Source organism: Telopea speciosissima, chromosome 7 (assembly GCF_018873765.1).
Source record: "Telopea speciosissima isolate NSW1024214 ecotype Mountain lineage chromosome 7, Tspe_v1, whole genome shotgun sequence".
In the NCBI taxonomy this organism is placed as follows: Eukaryota; Viridiplantae; Streptophyta; class Magnoliopsida; order Proteales; family Proteaceae; genus Telopea; species Telopea speciosissima.
Window position 1 is genome coordinate 2,055,926 of NC_057922.1, and position 23,779 is coordinate 2,079,704.

Below are 23,779 nucleotides of genomic sequence, written 5' to 3' on the forward strand. Positions count from 1 at the left end.
GATGATGAGGATCTCCTATTCCAGTGGGTGAGGGATCGTGGTGCACCAAAGATGGATGAGCCTGGAGGTAGGCCCGACTCCACCATTGCGTCCGTAACCAGTACAGATGTTGACGACTATATGCCGCAAGAGGGGCGTGCACATTCAGAGTCACCGAGACCTTTTGAGGCTGCAACAGGAACTGCTCCTGATGATGATGATGGTGATGGTGATGACCTTGCTGGTGGTGATGCTGGTGGTAGTGGAGGTGGTGGTGGTGGTGGTGGCATGCAGAGTGGTGGTTATTATGATGATCATCATGAGGGGATGCGCGAGCAATACCAGCATAAAGTGGGAACGCAGGAGGACCTTGTGCGTTTCACAGATGAGTCTCAATTTATGCATACCACTAAGACATACTACAGAAATAAGGGTCGCAAACACAACCAACCTCAGCATGATGACACCAGTATGAACACCATGCTAGCAAGTTTTGGAAGCATGAGTATGGATACTGGTAGTGAGCATCAGTCGTGGCACTCATCTCAGCCTCATCATCACTATGATTATGGCCAGGAGAGCACCGGTGAGCAATATAGTGCCTATGATCAGTTTGGCCAGTCAACACATGAGTATGACAATCAAAGCACTGGGTCTGGTATTGGGCCCACATTCCCAGTCCCATACATGCCTCAATATGACAGTCGCAGAAGCAGTGGATCTCACACTTCATGGCAACCGTTTCACGCCACATGGCAACAACTATACCCTAGGATAGGGGCCTTGCTATATGTGGATGACAACTCTTATATGAATGCTGTGGAGAACTATATGCAACAGTGGAGCAACAATATGTCATGGGAAGACTATGTGGGACAAGTGGGTAATGAATATGTGATTTAATCTCATTTTATGTGATGATAGTTGTAACTTGTAACATTGTTAAACTTAAGCAATTTGATGTATCACTTTAACATTTGTAATGCTTATTAAGTTGTTTTACTATTAATTGAATGTTTTGCTAGCTTTCTATTACTAAATTATGTCATTAATGTATAGAGTATGGTATTTTAGTACGTCGTCGCCTACCAACTTAGGGTCTGATATAAAAGTCCTATTTGGACTTTGTTTTTGCAAAATCTGATAATGCCATTGTGTTTAAATGACCTAAAATAGGCTGAATACCAACTTTCAGGCCCAAAAACCCACCGAGATGGGGTTCCAAGTCGGAAAAAAAAAAATTACAAAAACTCGCCGAAATCTCGACTCGACTCGGTTTTGGGCTGGGCCGAGATGGCTCCGAGACCCGAGTTTTCAAACCTTGCTGAAGAGGTCAATGTCGAAGAGAACAAAGTAAACAAAGCTGAAACAGTAGAAGATGAAGAGGTGGTTGAGAGCACTCCAGAGGAAATCGTTGGCAAAATAAATGGTTTCAAAAGGGAGAACTAGAACCAGACCTCACCAGAAAAAGCAGTGACAGAAAGGAATTCCGGCTTCAGTTTCTCCAACTCTCCAAGTAATGTAATTCTATATTTGTAGGAGACCAACTAGAACCAATAACCAGGATCTGCTATGGATTGGGGAAAATCTACTAGGTCAAATTATGTGAAATTGTAAAATTAGAGTTAGAGTTTGATGAGACCTAGGGTTAGATGTTAGGGTTAAGTAAGGAGAGTGTGGAGTATATGGGAGAGAAGAGATGCTGAAAGTTATAGTAAAATCAGATGACTAAATCTGAAGTTATTAAGGAATCCTAGTAGAAATAGGATTGAGGGGTAAAAGGGTAATTTCAAACAATCGGCTGGGTGATGGTAATGAAATTTGGATCGAGTCTCTCTTAGGGTTTGAGGAAGATTCGATCAAAATTTCAACAGATTCTAACGGTTAGATTTGGCTGGGCAGAATTCTTGCGAAAATCACCTTGCATGTGATCTTCTCTAGAAGGGAAGAAGAATAATTGCAGAATTTCAAATTCAGACTTACTTGTTGTTTGAAAATATCTTGAACCTTCCAGAGAATTACCAGCAACTAAAAATGTTTCTTCAAGAGATCAGCTAAAACAGAACTTGAGCTTGAATGGGAACTTGAATGGAGATCGATGGAATGGAGTTGAGGAAGGGAATGGCTATCTCAGCCTGGGTATCTCACCCAACCTATCTCAGGATTTTTAGAGAGGCTAAAGCCAATATTCCATTAATCAAATTCGTGTACCATGCTGGCCTCCCTTACAAACTTGTATAGAAGACTCAAAAATAGACTTAGACACTAAAAAGGAAAGGCCTAACCCTATCCTTAACTAATAAAGTAACCTAAATTGACTAAGAAAGTGAAATAATAAAGAAAACAAACTTAATATAGGACTCTAACTAAACTAAGGAATTAAATACTGTTTTCATATTTCTACCCATAGTTTAGGCCCATTAAATTGGTCAATTACAAAATAAACCCATGGGATCAAAAGCCCAACACCTACATAACCCAACCCAAAGCTTATTTTCAATAAAATAAGCCCTCTAAGTGACTTGTTTACATCACAAAAAAGATTATCCATTGGTCGCAACACCAATTTTGCTTTGACCCTAGGACAAAATCAATTTGTAGTCCTGGCCTCTGATGCAGACGCTGATACAGACCTATGCGCCCCACTCAAGAATCTCTCTGGTCAAGCTACCTATCAAGTCGCAATCTGTCGGATTTTCTAGTTGACTTCGAAAGGGTTCAAGTTGCACCTCGATCTTCCACTCAGACGTCTGTGCCTTCTCTGCCCCAGCAGTCCAAGGTGCCTCTGCAACCTGAAGAACTCCACTCTGGCTCTACCGAATAGCTCAACTCTCGTTCTGACGCCGCTTCTCCAGGTATTCTGGTTTCACGAGATTCCCTTCTCCCCCTGTGGGCCCTACCTCTATTTCCCACTCCCCCCCCCCCCAATGGCTCGACAGCCCCACTTTAACCACGTTGCATTCTGGACCAACCCTAAACTTTAGCCCCCCCAAACCTTAGCCTGGAAAATCTCAAATTAAGTTCTCCTTGTGGGGCACTCGCTAATCCAAACCCAACTGTTTCTCCCTCTCTCTCGCCTGGCTCCTCTGTTGAAATCTCTCCCTGTCGCAACCTTCAGGCCTCAAGTTCTTTTCGACAACCCTTTCTTTCGCCCAATGTCCTACACTATGCCTTGTGCTCCTATCAATGGCGCCACCGAAGCTCCTCCCAATCCCAAAACCTCATCGCTAGCCCCTTCGGGCTTGAGTTGCACCCTCTCCGCTCATTCCAAGGACCACGGTATTTTATGGAACACCAGGGGTCTTAACTTCCCCTCAAAACACTTTGTTGTTCGCTCTTGCATCAAGCTCCATCGCCCTAGTTTTTGCTGCCTCTTAGAAACTCATATCAAAGAGGCCAATGCCTTAAAAATTTCTAACACCATAGCCCCTGCTTGGTCTCTCTTATCCAAGCACACTCACCACACAAATTGTCACATTTGGGTGATCTAGGATTCTTCCAAAATCAACACAACACTTCTTTCTTCTTCCTCCCAGTTTGTTCATCTGAATATTTCGGATTGCCTGGGCCAATCCAGCTTCTTGTTCTCTATTGTTTATGCATCTTATATCCCTGCCTAGAGAACCTCCTTATGGAATGATCTTCGCTTTATTGCCAGCCAGATTGGTTCTCTCCCTTGGGGGTTGGGTGGTGTTTTCAATGTAGTCCGCTATGCATGGAAAGAGATCTCGGTTTCACAAGAAACCGAGACAAGATGCATAGGGAGTTTTAAAAGTTAAGTGTTTTGACTGGTTTCGACCAGTTTCGACCGAGATATCTCGATTTCGATCGAAACTGGTCGAAACCAGCAGAACCAACCCAAACCGGCTTATATAAAGTGACATTTCTCACAATTTTCGATCGAAACCCATTCTATCTCGGCGGTTTCGACACAGGGAGTCACATTTTAGCTCAAAAGTGTGGAGTTCTTCGCATTGTTTCTTCATTTGGTGCATCTACAAGTTACATCAAGTTGATTAATCCATTGTTTGAACCTTCAAGCTCAATGGTAATAGTGTTCTCTACCCAAAAATCAAATTTTTTGTACAACACATATGAATACATGGTAGAATTCGTTGAAATTTATATATGTTAGCACCAATGGCTCGACCTACTACTCTACGGAGTTGGATTTTTTTTTTTGGGTAGGCCAATTATTTTTTGGGAAAATATCATCCCCCTCCCCTCTTACTATCCATAATATCAACCCAGTATTCAAGTTTTGAAAAATGATAATGCCCTCCCTTTTGAAAGATTCAATCAACCATACCCTAACAATTAAAAAAGGCCATTAAATGATGATGTGGCATTTACAATTTTTCTAAAACCCCATAATACCCTTAAACCCCCTTTACCCCGTTCCCCCATAATTATTTTTATTTCTCAAAATATAAAACCTAGCGGGACCCACTCCCATCTTCTTCTTCTTCTTCTTCTTCCTCTGCAAACCCCACCAGCCTCAACGAGAAGATCTCTGAGTTGTACACCCGAACCCGAGACCCAACAATGAGATAATCATTCCTCCAACGCTGCTCCGAAGTAGCGGTCGCCTTCCCACCTTGTCTAAGAACAAAGTAGCCACCAAGACAAAGATCATCTTAACAACTCCAACGGCCACAGTTGCTGGGAGCTTCTTGTTGATACTGGTGATCCCAGCTTTCTCGAATATCCGTGGACTGTACAAGTGTACAACACCACGGGACTCACTCCCGTAGTTGCTTGAAAGAATTGAATACCGACGCCGGCGATTAAGACACGCCGGACGGACGGTGTAGGGTGGAGGAGAAACTCTCTCCATACACCTTCGCCGTGGCTCTGTTTTGATACAGCCACGATCTCGTAATGCATCTTGTACCACTTATCAAGGGAGTAATTATGAGTAAACATATTCTCATCCATGGCATGAAAGATAGAACTCATAGAAGGCCATATCTCTTCATCGCCTTTCAAGTACTTCTCAGCCATAACTTTGAACTCTGTGCGCGCCATAGAACAAAAAAAAATTTAAATTGCAAGCAATCAAACAAGCCAGCCACTGTGATGGAATGGCTGCTATACAGGGTGGGAGGGATTAGGGTAGAAAGAAGATGATGCACAGGTGGAGGAGGGCTGTTTTCCTGAATCACTTTCATCTACATTTCATTCTGATTTCTTCCAAATCGAGCGGAGGAACTTCTTTCTTCTGTGGTTCTTGGGTTAAAGTACTGATCTCGGGAACAGGAGGAGGAGGAGAGCTTTCGTTTTCGGATGAGAAGAACCTCCTCAGCTTCAGCTTCGAAGGAGTTGAAGTGACATTGATGATGGCAGGAGAAAAAGGGTTTGGTCTGCAATTCGGAGGGGAGAGCAGATTGCGAGAATAGATGCGAGCGATTAATCTTATTAACAGAGTTCGTCTCATGACTCTAGAAGGTTTTTTTTCCGGTCAGGGTTTTAGCAGTGGGTTTTAGCAGTTCAGATGTATCTTGGCTTTGTCGCATGCAGATCCAGTTATTGATGGTGAGATCGAACGAATTCAAAGAGTCTCAGACCCTCAAAGTCAGTCTTGGGCAGAAAACGGAGATGAACTGCAATTCTCGTGACGCTCACTCTAGATGATTTCTTCCATTTCATCTTCTCTTAGATCTCAATGCCCCATTAAAAATGAGGTATTGCTCTTGGTAGGGAGGTGGAGGGCGCTGGAGGCCAGTGGGGTTTGCTGAGGAAGAAGAAGAAGAGGGGGTGGGTCCCACTAGATTTTATATTTTGAGAAATAAAAATAATTATGGGTGAGTGGGGTAAAAGGGGTTTAAGGGTATTATGGGGTTTTAGAAAAATCGTAAATGCCACATCATCACCTAATGGTCTTTTTTAACTGTTAGGGTACGGTTGATACAATCTTTCAAAAGTAAGGAGGGCATTATCATTTTTCAAAACTTGGGTACTGGGTTGATATTATGGATACTTAGACGGGAGGGGGATGATATTTCCCCTTATTTTTTAAATTTTCTGATTTATTAAAACCATTTCAATACAACATACTTTTGAAAAAAAATATTATTCATATATGATGGATGGACACTAATTTATTATATGGTAGACACCGTTGGCCGATCTATGGTTTGTGGAGTCGAATTTTTTTTTTTCTGTTTTAATTATCTGATTTTTTAAAAATAATTGCTTAAATTAAAAAAATTGAAAATAAACAAGAAACTGTTATGTTTTTTCTTTTTGGATAAATAAAAAATTAATTACGACGAAAAAAGAGGGAATATACAAGCCCAAGGGCAACAAGCCGAAGCTAGGGGCTAGCTAGGGCGCAAAATAGATGCAGGGAGGCCCCAGGAGACAACAATGAGCCTGTTCCTTGGGGAATCCTTCACATCACAAAAGGGGAGGGAATTAACTTTAGATGAAACATCAAAAAAGATGGGCTTCCAAATCGTGTCAAAAGAGCAGGAGTTGGATGTCCATCTTCTAAGGTTGCATTCCATCCAACGATCGGAGCTAGTGGCACAAAAGGCTAACTTGCCAACCGAGTCACAAGTCGATTTCCCTCTGAAAGTCATGTCAATCCAAATCCATTCCCTGCTGAGAGGAAGAGGAGTGCGCCGAGCAGGCCAATAATGGCGAAGAACACGGGACCAGATGGAGGAGGCAAAGGGGCAAGTGAAGAATAGGTGATCGACATCTTCAGTCCCATTCCAACAGAGACAGCAGTTGGGGGGGACTTGAATATGCCGATGAATAAGGAAGGCCTGGGTAGGAAGGCAGCTAGCAAGGGCGCGCCAAGCAGTAATGCTATGGCGAGGAATGTGGCCACGAAACCAAACAACTCTATGCCAAGGACAAGGGGTCCCTCTATGTCTAACAAAATCCCAGGCGGAGTGAGAGCTGAAATTGCCCGTATGGGATGGGAGCCACAAGATGGTGTCACCTCTACCACGGTGCCCAGGGGGAATGGGGGGAAGGGAGCTCCAAAGGTCGGCTAGGGGGAGAGAGGAAGTGGGAGGGGACCAAGAGCCTCTGGTTATGATAGTATCAACATGGGCAAATCTGTCCAATCCGGAGGAGTAGATATCTCGGGAGTTGACGATAGAAGAGAGGACACCAGAAGGGTGCCACTTGTCCAGCCAAAGCAAGGTGGTCGCACCATCGTCAATCCTGCACAAAATGGCGTCCCTGGCTACATGTCTCACCTGTAAAATTCTGCACCAAACCCAGGAGGAGTCTGTCCTTGTGCTAACAGACCAAATGGAATCTCTAAGGAGGAGCCCAGCATACACCCACGAAGTCCAGATGGAAGATCTATTGGTGAGGATCTTCCAAATAAGCTTGATAAACCCAGCAATGTTGACATCTTTTATTCTCCTAAGCCCGAGGCCTCCTTTTAGTTTAAAAAAAGTAGAAAAATAGTTGAAGGTTGTAGAATATGTTTTCAGATGTATTTGATTAGTAATGTTATGTTCTTTAATTAATTAATTAATTAATCATTATTAAAATAATGTTAAAAATTAGTTTTAAAAAGGCAAAAATTTAATAGTTTGGGAGAAATTTAGAATATGCTTTGTTGTTGAATAGCAGTCGTATCTGTAGTGTTACTGTTAATAATCTATGTGTTCTTGTTACAACATGTTGGTAAATCCTTAGTATTGAAATATGGGGGACATTGCATGGCCGCATGGGAGACCCCTTTCAGCTGACAAGAAGTAAAAATGTAATTATTGTAAGAAGCAAATAATGGGAGGTGGAGCCACTAGATTGAAGGCGCATCTTGCTGGTGGAGATAGTGTGGGATAACCTAGAGGGGGGTGAATAGGTTATCACTAGTGAAATAATGTCCTTTTTAAAATTTCCTTGAATTAAAACAAGATAGAGAGAGATAAATTGCACAAATAGAGGACACACAAAATTTAGAGTGGTTTAGCTAAACCAACCTACGTCTACTCCTCTCAACCTTGAAAGAATTTCACTACTTACTTCCTTTCAGTACAGTAGGTGGAAAAAACATCTTTATAATCTTTTTCCCGGGATAAGAAGATCTCAATCTTTTAAGGATAAGAGAATCCGAATCTTTTAAAGATAAGAGAATCCTTGCAATACCTAAGTACAGTCTAAGCTAATGCAACAATGCTTTGTAAACTCAAAAGCATAAACAAACATAAAAAGAGTAAAGGTACGGATTACCTAGGCAAGGAGTGTGATATGTACTCCTTGCAAGTGTCAAATGATGCAAAATTGAATGTTTGTAATGATGACCTTCTTTAAGACTTTTCTTTAGAGTGCAAGCAAATGAAGATCTTTGAGCTTTAAAGTCAACCTTAGAATGATCTTGATGTGGACAAGAAGACTTCAATGATTAGAGAAAGAATTGACTTTTCACCTTTCACAAAAGTTGTATTTTGGACTGTAGTGGATAGGTGAAAAGGTCTGACATGTTCTCTATTTATAGGCTCATTAATGGCCTTTAGAAATTAGAACATGTGCAAAATGTGCTTTAACGGATCTATTTTTATCCCATCCGGTCAACCTGAACATTGATCCGGTCAACCGGATCATAGCCGTTGGGGAAACTAGCCGTTGGAAGGCAGAACTGGCATTCGATCGGAGTCCGGTCGACCGGATCATCGTCCCACTTGATCCGATTGACCGGATCATATATGGGAACGTACGAGTGAAGCCACTGTTTCTCCCAGTCAATGCATACCCTTTGATCCGGTCGACCGGATCATTGTCTTGGCTTGATTCTAACAGTTTGACTGCAGGGATTTGTCCGGGACTTTCTCCAACTAATTGCAACATATTTTAAGGTCAAAGGGAGTTTGATTATAACCTTCTAAGGTCTCTAAATGATGCATATGCACTTTCATTTATATAAATGCAATTACAAGTATGCGGTGTGTGTATCTAGTATGTGCACACAAGCATCTTGATGAGGGTCTTGATTTCTTTCTTTAAATAATGTTCTTCAGTCTTCAAAGGATCTTTCAAGATCTTCTTTTCTTGAAAAGCTTCGCATGCCTTCGAGATCTTAATCTTCAAGGCTTTGTCCTGAACATCTTTGCTTCGTGCTTTATGTCTTCTAATTCTTTGACATATTGGCCCTATTGACATATTGACACATACAAGACCTAGTCCAATATGTTTGTTATCATCAAAACAATTATGGAGATGGGGTAGAATTCCCCAAGAATCTCCCCCTTTTTTATGATGACAAACATATGATTTGGTAACAGCATATAGTAACCAAATATTAAAGATGCAAACGGATAGTCGAAAATCCGTATTCGATCCGGGTTCGCATTCGTTTATAAGGATTCGTATTCGGAAATTCACTATCCGAAAACTATCCGAATCCGTCCAAAACTAATCAAATACAAATATGGTAATCCATGTTTCCGACCGATTATTATCCAATTCGTTTAGCTATCCGACGGTATTAAAATATCCGAAATAAAATATTCGTATCCATCTATCCGATTAAGTTGCCTTCTGGGATTTTGTATTTTATTTATATTTATAACTTAATAGCTAGTAAGTTAGAAAATATGATTGATTTATATATATTACTATTTGACTATGATAAATGTTATCATATCTATTAGAAAAACATATAAAAACAAAACAAAAAGTAGAAATACATAAAAAATGTAAATAAGGCCACAAAAAAAAAAAAAAAGGAATTAGGAAAGCCAAAAGTCTAGATGGAAAGCCAAAAGCGTGGATGGAAAGCCACAAGTAAAAATGTAAATAAGACAAAAAAGGATTTGATAGCCAAAAATCTCGATGGAAACTTGGAAAGCCAAAACCCACTTTGAAAATTGCTTGGAAAGCCAAAAACCACTTTGAAAATTGAAATTTTGGGTTCTCGGTCTCTCAACTCTCAACTCTCAACTCTCAACTTCTCAACTTCTCAAGACTCTCAAGTATAACCCTAAAGCTCAACGTTCTCTTTGCCTTCCATTCGGTTGCGACTACAAATCTACAACCCTCTCTCTAGTTTCATATACATATCGTTTCATGCCTTCCTGCGCACATCTTCGTTGCTCCAAGAGACGTCGTTCTGCATGCGCAATCACCAGTAGCAACTGTTAAAGGTACGTATCTCTCTCTCTCTCTCTCTCTCTCTCTCTCTCTCTATTGTTTCATATGCATCGTTTTCTTCTTTATAGCATTACCCCTGATGCCATTTCTACCATTCTAATTTCTAGCGAATCCATCTCTTGGATCGTCCTCTGAAGTCCCAGAACTCATTGTTCAAGTTGTCGATCTCAAGCTTGTCGGCAATAGATTTACTTGAGTTTCTATCTTTCAGATTCTGTTTTTTTTTTCTTTTAACTGTATGAATCTGGTTGTTGTATGTTGGATTTGTTATTAGTCTTATCTACAGTATCACCTATTGCTTTATATTTGTTGGGTTGTTCCATATTCATATACTGCAGGTTTGGTTGGGTTTTAGATCAGGCCTTTCTGTTTTATTAGGTACATCTGATTAACTTGAACCCAATATTGAGGCGGAATCAAATCTGTGACCACCTGGATTCGAAGATTGATAGTCTATTGGAATTCCCCTTTGCAATAATGAGAACTTTAAAAAATGGACTCTTCCCAAATCATGAAATAGCTCAACAAACAGCCTTCCATAGATGTTTTCGGAGCACATTATTTCCGGGATGAAGGTCAAAACAGTACCTGGTAGTTCTCCCAGGTTCAACATATGATTACACAAATTTCAAAACCTCTCCGAGATCTAGTCCCCACTAAGTCCAGTGGGTACCACCTTGCACCATAAACTCAATCAATAAAGGTTCAAAGATGCATGAATTTTTCTAAATAATGCATTACTACCAGTGTATTAGTTTGCTGATTCATTTTACTATATCTTCATTGAGGTTCTGATATTTGGTCTTAATATGTAGCTAAGTGATGCCTACTGGAAGTGCTGTCTGATAATTAGCATTTTCATTTGTGAACTGCTCTGCCTGCTATTTTAGTGATTCGTTTTTTGTGTTAGTATTTAATAGCTTAACTTCTTTCATTGTTATTCTCCGGTTCACCTAGTTTTTTGGTTTCTTTTTCGTTCTATTCTTGAAAATGCTCAAGTTGAGGCTTCATTGCTATTTTGAAGGGTCCTACATACTTAGTCTGTCTTTTCTTTATACCATGACTTTTGACCTTTATTTCTTAGTTTTTTTACTTGATTTATATTGTTTTTGTTGCCAAACTCAATGTTTGGTTATGGACCTATGGTTTGTTAATATTTTATAGTCAATATTTAATAGGGGCTGATTTGTAGAGATGGATCAAAATCTTCATTTAAGTGCTACTGCATCAGCTTCTACTCCTGTCACAATTGATTCTGCCACTACTATTAATGTGGATACTAACCCATCTAATGTTATGGAGAAGGATAAGAATGAGATGGAGAAGTAGAAAGAGAGTGGGAAAGGCAAGAAAGATAGTTGTGTAGATGTAGAACTTTCAAAACGTAAGCGTCGTAAAATTACGTCTGAAGTTTGGAGTGATTTTGAAAGGACAGTTCATAGGGATAGGGTGACAGCCACATGTAAACATTGCAAAAGGATTTTTAATGGCTCAAGTTCTATGGGTACTACTCATTTACACAGTCATACAAAAACATGTAGTAGGAAGACCCATAAAGATGTTGGGCAGCAACTTTTATCACTTTCGCAGAGTATTGCTGAGTCAACTAAGTTGACAAACTATAAGTTTGATCCTGAGCTTACCCGGAAGTATTTTGCTAGGATGATTGCCAAACATGCTTATCCATTCAACATGGCTGAGCATGAATATTTTCAGTTATATGCTAATAGTTTAAATCCCATGGCTAAGTTTTATTCAAGAACTACAGTAAGGAAAGATGTAATAAGTGAATTTCAAGAGGAGAAGGAAAAGTTATATGCAAGTTTGGATAAGTTGTCTTCTCGTGTTAGTTTGACTACAGATTTGTGGACATCTGAACATCAGAACATTGGGTATTGTGTACTTACATGCCATTATATTAATGATGATTGGGATTTGAAAAAGAAAATTCTTTCTTATAAGATGCTTCCAACCCCCCATACTGGGGAGGCTATTAGTGAGCACATCAAGGCTCAACTATTAAGTTGGAATCTTGACAAGAAAGTTTGCTCCATTGCAGTAGATAATGCATCCACCAATGATGTTATGATCAATCATCTAAGGGAATGGATTGGTTGTAAAGGAGCTCTATTGCATAATGGTGAGATATTTCATGTGCGTTGTACCGCACATATTTTAAATCTTATTGTTCATGATGGGTTGGTGGAACTTAGAAATGCATTAGCAAAGATTCGAGACATGGTTAAGTGGATAAATGCATCACCATCTAGATCTGAAAAATGGGGAAATGCATTGGCTCAATGCAAGTTGTTCAACAAAAAAGGTGTCTCTTTGGATGTTCCAACCAGGTGGAATTCCACTTTTGAAATGCTTCACAATGCTTTGGAGGTGAGAGCAGCAGTTGAACATTTAGCAGAATTAGATAATAATTTCAAGACATTACCAACAGAAGAGAAATGGGAGAAATGTTCAAAAATTGAGCAATGCTTAGAAGTTTTTTATGATGCCACAAAACACATTTCAGGTACCAAGTATCCCACTGCAAACTTTTTTTTTAAGGATGTCAATGAGATTCATCAAAATCTGCTTGAATGGGAAAAAAGCATAGATACTTGTATTAGTTCTATGGCTTTTAAAATGAGATTAAAATTTGACAAGTATTGGAAGAACATTAGTTTATTTATGGCACTTGGGGTTATTTTTTATCCTCGCTACACGATGGAACTTATTGTCTTTGTTATGAATAAGATTTATGGGGACAATGCTAATTATTATTTTACAAAGATCCAATTTGATGTGGCTGATATTTATTCTGAGTATGCTAGTAAATATGATGATTCTTGTCCAACAGTATCTAGAGATGCCTCTAATCGTGTTGGTGGCAATGAGAAGAACTCTTTGCATGAAATTCCTAAGAGAGATAAAACAAATATTAGTGGAGAGTTCAAGATATGGACACAAAATCGCCCTGGAGGTATAAGGAAAGGTCAAAAGTCTGAATTGGATATGTATCTAGATGAGGGTTTATTTCTAGTGGAAGATGAAGAAGATGAGTATTGCTTTGATATCTTGCATTGGTGGAAACACTATGGTCGCAAGTATCCAATTCTTTCAAGAATGGTTCGTGATACCTTGGCCGTTCCTACATCTACTGTTGCCTCAGAATCTGCATTTAGCATTGGAGGTAGATTAATCACTGATTATCGCTCACAGTTACTCCCAGAGGTTGTTGAAGCACTAATTTGTTTGAAAGATTGGTTGCCATCATTCAAATCTGGTAAGTGTTACAAAGTTTATTATTTTAGCCATTCTAATCTTTAGCATATATAGTTCTTGTGTTCATACTAATTTATTTCTATTATTTTTATTGTATCAGGTTCCACTATTGACGCATGAGCATGACTGTCAGGTTTCAGTTATTAGTGTTAGTTTTATTAATGGAGGGAGCAACAACCAACAATGTTTCTATTTTTGTGTGATTTCATTTACTTCAATCGTCAATCTTGGCATGTAATTTTAAAGGATATTTTAGGATGAAATGGAGGGAGCAACAACAAACATGGTTTTTATTCTTGTGTGATTTCATTTACTTCAATCTTGGCATGTAATTTTAAAGGATATTTTAGGATGAATGGGAGGGAGCAACAGCCAACAAGGTTTTTATTGATTCTTTTTGTATTTTATTTTTAGGTAATTCCTTGCATTTTATGTATTATGTGATACAGGATTTCAAATTGGTTTGAAAAACGGAGTGTAATGAAGTCATTTCCAAGAAGAAATAAACCACAATAAATAGAAAACAGTAAGGAGACAATCGGACGGTAATCGGATAGAAAAATTCGGATATTTGGTATCCGTTGCTAAACGAATCGAACCAGATAATATCCGGAATCCGTTTAACAAGTCGAATTCGAATTTGATATTGTGTTATTCTATTCGGCGGATATTCGGATCGAATTCGGATAGTGGAATTGTAAACGAATTCGAATTCGGATAGTACCCAATCCGATTCGAATTCCATCCGTTTACATCTCTACCAAATATAATGCAACAAGATATAATTCAATATATATTGCTTAAAAACATCATGTGCATTCACAAGAAAATACACAAGTCACACAAGTCAGAACTTCACAAGTCATGCATCATGATTATGATCCAAATCATTTCAATATCTTCTACCCCTTTGTCAACAACAAAAAGGAGTACAGAAGGCTCCCCCTATATTATAGAATCATATGCAGAAAACATATAAGGAAGAGAAAGTACTGCATAGTAAGTCAACCACATAGTTATAAGAGTCTAAAATCACATAGTCAAAAGCACTCTCCCCCTAGAGATGTGCAACACTTAACATGACAAACTGAAAGAAAAGCAGCTGTTTTAAGGATTACAACCCAAAATGTCTTTAAAAAAAAAACATAGCAAACTAATCATCTGCAGGAGGTGTAGAAATGTGAAAATGCTGAGTGATCATCCGAAGCTGAGCCATAATCTCCTTGTTGTCTCCATGAAGTGCAGCAAACTGATCATCAAATCCCTGAAGGCAAGAGTCGAGCTTCTCTTGATAAGCAGCAAATTCAGCCCTTGTCACATATTCTTCATCTTCACTGTCATCATCATCATCAGAATCACTTTCAACAATGGATGAAGAGGCTTGCTTGCGCCTAGCTTGACGAAGAGGAGGAGGAGGAGGATCGGATGCACTAGTAGGAATGGCCATTTTCTTCAAGGTAGAAGCATCAATGGCACTAGGATTTATGGAGGGAACTTCATCAGAGAGGTCAACTTCAAAATGCCTGAAGATAATAGTCAAGAGGCGACTATAGGGGAGGCCAGCCTTGGAGTCTCTTTCAGCAGCCAATTCCATGGTCTTCATAATGACATAAGGAAGACAGATTTGATGGGTGTTGGATATGCACCAAATGAGATAGGCTTGGAATCGAGTGACAGCATCTCTATGCCCACCAATAGAGAGTATGTTGTAAGTGAGAATCAGGTTCACAACTCTAGGAATATCTCCAAGTTGAATGGCAGTGAGGCCCTTCGGTTCACCCAAATAATTCTTGAAAATTGCACCATAAACCTCATTAACATTCATGAACCCTTCTGGAGAGGTTTTGGTACGGAGATACTTGCGTTCTCCGGAGTAAACTCCAATCATTTGGGCAAGTTCCACAGTATCAAAGGAAATGTATTTGTCCTTTACTAGAGAGGTGATAGTGTAGTCACCTTCAACACCAACAACTTTGAGATTGCAATAGAAAAGTTGGACAAGTCTAGTGAAGGCTTTCTCTTGGGGATAAAGAATGGAGTCCCAACCCAACATTTCAAAGAAATTATTGATTTCACAAGGAAGAATATCATTGAGTTGGGTAACACTTACTAGCTTTTCCCTTATGAGTTTCTTGAGTTGAAATTGCTTCTACCAAATCGAAGCTTCTTTAGAGATAAACAAAGTTCCATCATAGGAATCCTTCTTTAAGGCAAGTGTCTTCCTCTTCTTTGAACATTCTCCTTTGGAAGCCATAGAGAGCAAGGGTTTTGGAGAATGAGGGTTTTGAAAGGATTTTTGGAGTAGAAGAGGGAAAAACTTGAAGATTTGATGGTGAAATAAAGATTGGATCACTAATAGAGCAAAAAACTTCAAGGGTTTTGGAAGATTTTGCCCTAGAAACTCAAGAGAGGGTTTTTGGAGAGAAGAGAGAGAGGTTATGGACAAAAGGAAATGAGCCAAATAACCCATGAAATGGTTTAAAACCATTTTGTCCGCGATCCGGTCGACCGGATGACCTAAAACTTGAGTTTTAAGCCGGTCCGGCCCAGAAATTGATCGGAAGACCCATTTGGGCTGGCTCAAGGAATTTGATTCAATCAAAAGGATTACACATACCTAAGTCACGTCGAAAAGTGCAAAATCGTTCTTCAGACAAAGGTTTGGTGAAGATGTCAGCGACTTGCTTTTCAGTCTCATTGTGCTCGAGGACTACTTCACCTTTCTGGACAGTGTCTCGAAGAAAATGATGGCGAATATCTATGTGCTTTGCTCTTGAGTGAAGAATAGAGTTTTTGCTCAGATTGATGGCACTGGTGCTATCACAAAGAATTTTGGAAGGATTGAATGAAATTCTATAATCAAGAAGAATCTGACGCATCCAAAGGATTTCGGCACAACACCTGCCGGCTGCAATATATTCAGCTTCGGGAGTTCAGAGTGCCACACAGTTTTGTTTCTTGCTGAACCAAGAAACGAGACAAGATCCAAGAAAATGGCATGTACCACTTGTGCTCTTGAGATCAATCTGACAACCAGCAAAGTCAGTGTCAGAAAAGCTAAGTAACTCAAAATCATTGTGCATTGGGTACCACAATCCTATATTGATAGTTCCTTTTAAGTATTTAAAAATCCTTTTAACTGCACTTAAGTGTGATTGCATAGGACTAGCTTGAAATCAAGCACATGCACAGACACTAAACATGATGTCCGGTCTGCTTACAGTTAAATATAACAAACTTCCAATCATACCTCGATACCGAGTAGGATCAACAGGAGTTCCATTCTCATCTTTTGAAAGACTTATTGAGATACTCATGGGAGTGTTAGAGGTCTTTTGGGAATTGATATCAAATTTCTTTAACAATTCTTCGATATATTTTGATTGATTTATAAAAATCCCATTTTCAATTTGTTTTATTTGAAGGCCTAAAAAGAAGTTCAGTTCACCCATTAAACTCATTTCAAACTCATTTTTCATGCAGTTACTAAATTCAATACATAAGGATTCATTAGTAGCACCAAAGATAATATCATCTACATATATTTGCACTATGATTAATTTTAAACTTTTATGTTTAACAAATAATGTAGTGTCTATCTTACAAATGGTATATGCATTTTTAATCAGAAATGACTTTAACCTGTCATACCAAGCTTTTGGTGCTTGTTTAAGTCCATACAATGCTTTCTTTAATCTAAAGACATGATCAGGGTGAGAAGAGTTTTTAAAACCCGGGGGTTGAGATACATACACTTATTCTTCAATGAAACCATTCAAGAAAGCACTTTTCACATCCATTTGATAAAGTTTGAAATTTTTATAACAAGCAAATGCTAGGAGCATTCTAATGGCTTCTAATCTAGCAACAGGAGCATAAGTTTCATCAAAATCGATTCTCTCTTGTTGATTTTATCCTTATGCCACTAGTCTTGCCTTTTTTCTAACAACAATTCCTTTTTCATCAAGTTTATTTTTGAAAACCCATTTAGTTCCAATTAAGGATTTATTTTTGGGTTTTGGCACAAGCTCCCATGCATCATTTCTTTCAAACTGATGGAGTTCTTCTTGCATGGCCAAAATCCAATCATTATCCAATATGGCTTCTTTTATGTTCTTAGGTTCTATCATGGATAGGAATGCAGCAAAGTTACAAGTATTTTGAAGTTTAGACCTAGTTTAAACACCTGATTCTAAGCCACCAATAACTTGTTCTAATGGATGATTTCTTACAGGTCTAATTTCCTTAGGTAGCTCTAATGAGTTTTCATTGGAGTTTTCTAGAGGTGAGTTATCTTCATCTTAGGAAGATGTCTCAACTCTTTTTGTGATTTCGGATATAACATCCTCATCATCATCAATTAGTGGTTTGTACTTTTATTTTGGAGGAGAAATATCAAATCTAATGTTCATAGACTCTTCTACTACTAAGGTGTTTTTGTTGAATACCCTATAAGCACAGCTATTACTAGAGTATCCAAGAAAAATACCCTCATCAGATTTTTCATCAAATTTTCCTTTGGAGTCTTTAATATTCAAAATGAAGCATTTACATCAAAAAATTTGAAAGTAATCAACTTTAGGTTTCTTTTCAAAATACAACTCATAAGGTGTTTTAGATAAGATTTTTCGAATCAAAACACGATTTAAGACATACAGTACTTACAGCTTCAGCCCAAAGATACTTAGGTAGAGAATATTCATTAAGTACAGTCTGGGCAGTCTTTTAAAGAGATCTATTTTTCCTTTCAACAACCCCATTTGATTGAGGAGTTCTAAGAACAGAGAAATTGTGAATGATGCCTTCATCATCACAGTATTTCCCAAATTGGTTTGGGTTGTCAAACTCACCACCACGATCACTTCTTATTGTAGTGACCAAATAACCCTTTTGGTTTTGGATTTTCTTACAAAGTTTTGAAAATTCATTAAATGCCTCATTTTTATGTCTAAGAAAAGATGTCCATGTGTATCTAGAGTAATCATCAACAATGACAAAAGTGTATATTTTACCACTCAAGCTTGGAGTCGGGATACGGCCAAACAGATCTAAATGAAGAAGTTCAAGTGGTCTAGTAGTTGAAACTATGTTCTTTGATTTATGAGATACTTTAACTTATTTACCCTTTTGGCATGTATCACAAAAATGATTCTTGTCAAATTTTAGTTTAGGTAAGTTTCGGACAAGTTCTTTGGAGGTTATTGATTGAATCAACTTGATATTTATATGTCCGAGTTTTCTATTTCAAACATTTGAGTCTTCATAGGAAACTAGGCAAGTATTACTAGAACATGCTTCATCAATAATACAAGTGTATATGTTGTTATTTCTAGTCCCTTTCAATATTACTTTGTTATTAGCATCCATAACTAAGCAATGTGAAACATCAAAGTTTACTTTACATCCAACACTACATAGTTGGCTTACGGTAAGTAGATTATAGGCAAGTTTGTTTACCAAATAGACATTTGAAATAGTAGTACCTCCCATGTTGATGTTTCCAATGCCGATTATCTTTCCTTTGCCATTATCTCCAAAGGTTACCCATCCTCCATCATACTTTCTCAACTTTGTAAATAGCTTTGAATTTGCCATCATATGCTTGAAGCACCTACTGTCGATAAACCATTCTACTTGGCCTTTGCTCTTTAAGCACACCTACAAAACAAAGTTTACACATGCATTGGTCCCCATAATCTCATGGGTCCATCGTTGTTAGAGTTGAGAGATTCCTTAGGTACCCAAACTTTCTTATATTTATGGTTCTTGTTTGGACCATAGTTTGTGTCCAGAACATAGTTCTTGAGTCGTTGGTACCTAGGATCACAAATATCAAATGGAGATGGTGCTCTTTTCTGTCTTTGTGATCTTTGCCAGTCAGAGGAATTTTGAGTCCTTCTACCTCTTTGGAATTTCTTATGGTCAAAAGGTCTATATGAGTTATACTTCATATCATGGTTCAAAATCTAGCGATATTTCGGCTTAATTTCGCCCGAGAGCTGCATTTGCTAAGGAATTTCAGTCTTTTGCTTATTCTTCCACTCTTCCAAGCTCTCATCCAACACTCTAGCCATTGTTCAAGCACATTGTTGTCGGATTTTTCGCCGGTAAACTCATCGGAGGGTCATCTAAGCTCATCATCCAAGCCTTTTTCCACTATTGAAGGTAAATTCTATTTCTCTAAAACTATTTTTCTGAAAAGACTATGTACAAATTTTGTTGGATGGTGATGATATTAATATATGTTAGACACAGGAGGCCGATCTATAGCCTCACGGAGTCGAAATTTTTTTTCCATTTTTTTTTTTTTTTTTTTTTTTCTGGTTTTAAAAATTCATTTTCCTACAATTAAAATAGGAAATAATTAGGGGTAATATGACTTAGATGGTAATGAATTAAATATATGTTAGACACCAATGGCCGATCTACGGCTTCACGGTGTCGGATTTATTTTTCTACTCTTAAATAATTATTTTAATTTTTGGAAATTAAGAAAAATATATAAAATAAATAAATAAATAAATAAACAGAAATAAATAAGGAAAAATATGAGTTTTAAGTTTAAAAAATAATGAAAAAATATGAAAGTTATTTCTATATGTTTTGAAATGCATTACATGTATATTATGTTTACTAATTTTTGGTTTTGTTGTGTTAGGTCAATACTTATATTAGCATTATATATAAAAAATTGGTTTTAATTATGTGAAAAATATAAGGGTTAGGGGAAAAATATTAAATAACTATACAAGTGTATTAATAATCTAAAAGTGTCAATTGAAGTGCATCTACATTAAGTTTTTTAATTATTTGTGTTACTTACATTGCAGTAAACAAGTATCATTATGGCGGATCGTGATAGACAACGTGCGAAGGGCAAGCAAAAGGTGGGGGAAAGTAATCAACAAAGAGGGCGGAGGGAACAAAGAGAACAGAGGGAACAAGAGAGACCAGCCAGCCAGCATAGGAGTGACATTGCAAGGTTACATGGCACTCCCATTGATGGGGATAAGAGAAAATCTATATGTAACTATTGTCACATGCAATTTATGGGAGGTAGGTCCAGTAGACATAAACAACATCTGACTGGAGGATCTAAAGACGTTGTAGGTTGTCATATGGTCCCTACTGAAGTAGCCAGGGAGATTGGTGATAGTTTGAGGGGAAAGAAGAACAGGAAGGCTGACAAGCAAAGGATAAGAGAACAACTTGAGGATACAGTGAGAGGTTCGATAGCAAGAGGAAGACAATACAATGATGATGATGATGACTCCTCTAATGATGATGAGGACATTGCAGTACATGATGACATACAAACAAAAGAGGAGGCTAGGGATTTTAGGCGAACTGTTTTAAGGAGTAGATTAAGTTTTCAAGATGATCAGCAGAGACAAAGAGTAGGGGGTAGCGGAGGAGCTAGCAATTCTGGAGGTCCTAGATCTTTGAATCCTTTTTAGAAGATCACAAAGTGTGAGGGCAGCCCCAACACCTCTATCAATACCAGTACCACCATCAACATCTTATCCTAAATTACATAAGAAGAAAGGAAGCAGTCACCCAGAATCAAAAGAGCATTGAAGGGATGAAGGGATTGGTTGAAGAATCAATAGCTAAGTGGATGTTATACCATACCATCCCAGCAAACACAGCACAAGGCCCCCATTATGATACCATGATAGATACCATTGCAGAGGCTGGCCCAGGATTCAAGGGCCCAACCCCATATGAGGTAATGAATGTTTATCTACCTCAACAAAAGAGTGAGATTGATGAGTACATTAGTGAGATGAGGAATATGTGGGAGACATATGGGGTGACTATAATGGCAGGTGGATGGACTGGACCTACAAGAAAGTCCATCAATTTCATGGTTTATTGTGAGGGGAGGACAGTGTTCCTCAAATCTGTGGATGCATCCAAAGAGATAAAGGATGCAAAATATATTTACAGATTGTTAAAGGAAGTAGTAGAAAAAGATGTGGGTATTGAGAATGTTGTCCAGATTGTAACGGACAATGGAAGTAACTTCAAGCTGGCCGGTGAGAAGATGATGAACAATAGTAAGTACCGGCTCTTCTAGACTCCTTGTGCAGCCCATTGCATTGACTTAATGCTAAAAGATATGGGAAAGTTAAAGTTGGTGAAGACTGTGGTTGAAAGTGCTAGACAAGTCACCAACTTTGTATACAACCACTCCTATGCACTCAATCTATTGAGGGAAAATGTGGGGGTGACTTGGTTAGGCCTGGCATCACAAGATTTGCCACCAACTACATTGCCCTCAAAAGCATTGAGACAAAGAAGGCCGGGCTGAGAAGCATGTTTGCTTTTGAGGAGTGGTTTGAATGGAAGGGTTCCAAGACTGCAAATAGGAGGGAAGCATAAGCAACGATGTCATCTGAGGACTTCTGGACCAAACTAAGCAAAGTGGTGAAAGTTTTGGAGCTAGTAGTTAAAGTTCTACATGTTGCTGACTCCGCTCTGAAAGGCCCAACCATGCCAGTCCTATATGCTGCAATAAACTTGATGAAAGATAGTGTCTATAGTATGGCTCCTCGCAGTAGCAAACACTTCTTAGATATCATAAATGCTCGCTGGGAGAATCAACTTATGCATCCACTGCATAAGGCTGGTGAGTAAATTTGTTTTATGTTTACTAATTCATAGTATTATTATTTACTAATTACCTATGCATTTGACAATACCTCTATTCTATATGTCATATTTCAGCATACTACTTGAACCTTAAGTATAAATATAACAATAGGCTTGGGTTGGAAACTCAACTTATTGATGCTGTGAAACAAGTAGTGAAGAAGTTGAGGCCAGATAGTGCACTTCAAGCAATTTGCAACAATGAGGTGAGTTCATTTGGAAACTCAACTTATTGATGCTTTCAAATAAGTAGTGAAAAAGTACTTACTAATTTTCCACATGGGTGTAGATCAAGGTATTTAGGGATGCATTGGGAAGTTTTGGAACTGAGGCTGCGATACAAAGCAGAGCACGTGGTGATGCTAGTAATTCTTTTAAGTTTTAAATTACATATGTATTAAAATTTGAAAGTTGAAACAACATTTGACACATGTCTTTTTTGTTGTAAACTTGTAATGCAGCTGAATGGTGGGCGTTGTATGGGTAATCGGCTGAAAACTTAAGAAGAATAGCAATTAAAGTCTTTGCCCAAACATGTTCTGCATCTGGTTGTGAGAGGAACTGGAGTACCTTTGCACTCATCCACTCCAAGAGGCGCAACAGATTGGGGTCTCAACGTTTATCTGACATGGTGTATGTGCACTACAACTTGACGCTGAAACTGCAACACATACGCCTGGGACATGAGGGACAGAGGGGCACCATTGATCTACCTGACATCTTTCAAGTTGACTCAGACGATGAGGACACTATTGTGGATTGGGCGAGGGATACAGCTAAGCCAGTGTTGGATGAGGAGGGAGGTAGGCCCGACCCCATGATAGCTTCTGAGATTGGTGCTGATGTGGACGAGTATATGGCTGACGAGGGTCAGATACATGCAAAGGAAGCCTCACCCATACCATTCCAGCCCACTGGTGGCAATGTTGTTGATGATGAAGACTGGTCTAAGTCCTCAAATGATGATGATGGTGATGATGGTGATGCTGGTGGTGGTGATGGTGATGCTGGTGGTGGTAATGCTGGTGGTGGTGATGCTGGTGAAGAATTTGACGGCATGCGAGAGCGTTATGTGGTAGGCCAGGAGGCCCAGGATAAGGCACCTGTAGAGCCACTCTGATTTACTGGAGAGACAGTTTGATCATGCCACACAAGATACGGACCACGGAGCACGTGCCCCCGCACCCCCACCCTTAAGAGGCCCCCTACATACATACAACAGGAAGCGTAAGGGTCGACAAACACAGTTGCAACCTGATCACATGGACATTGATAACCTATCTAGCTCTGTTGGTGGTTTGAGTATGGGTGATAGGGAGGGAGGACCGACTGGACATTGGCGTGCCCCATCTTTTGACGCACATACCACTCCATTGGCATCGGATTATGGTGCATCACAACCTTACGGTGGATATAGATATGGATCATCATCATATGGGCAGTTTAGTGGGGTAGGGGACTATGACTACCAGTCCCAGTCCCAGGGACATACTGGATCATCTTTTGTAGATAACATCTTTGCATACCCTAGCGGACCTAGCTACCAACCTCACCAGCCATACATATAGCCAATGCCATCGCCTCTTGCGTCGGCGCCAACATCATATCACAGTGGATCATCTTCTTCACGGACTGGATCGATTGCTAACCCTAGCTTATATCCTAGGATAAGTTACCTACAGTATGTTGATGATTCCATTTACGTGACACTTGTGGATGACTATACTCGTTTCTTCTCCGATTCTATACC

At 39.0% G+C, this 23,779-nt stretch overlaps 1 protein-coding gene and 1 long non-coding RNA gene across 2 annotated transcripts in view; one reads left to right on the forward strand and one right to left on the reverse strand.

Moving 5' to 3' along the window:
• Nucleotides 1–23,779, reverse strand: part of LOC122668840 (cinnamoyl-CoA reductase 1) — a 68,295-nt gene that overhangs the window by 35,772 nt on the left and 8,744 nt on the right. The gene's annotated exons all lie outside the window — the stretch shown is intronic.
• On the forward strand, nt 13,128–21,824 carry LOC122668842. Its single transcript, XR_006333920.1, has 3 exons — nt 13,128–13,375; nt 13,475–13,507; nt 21,812–21,824. It is a non-coding gene; the product is annotated as an uncharacterized LOC122668842 (long non-coding RNA).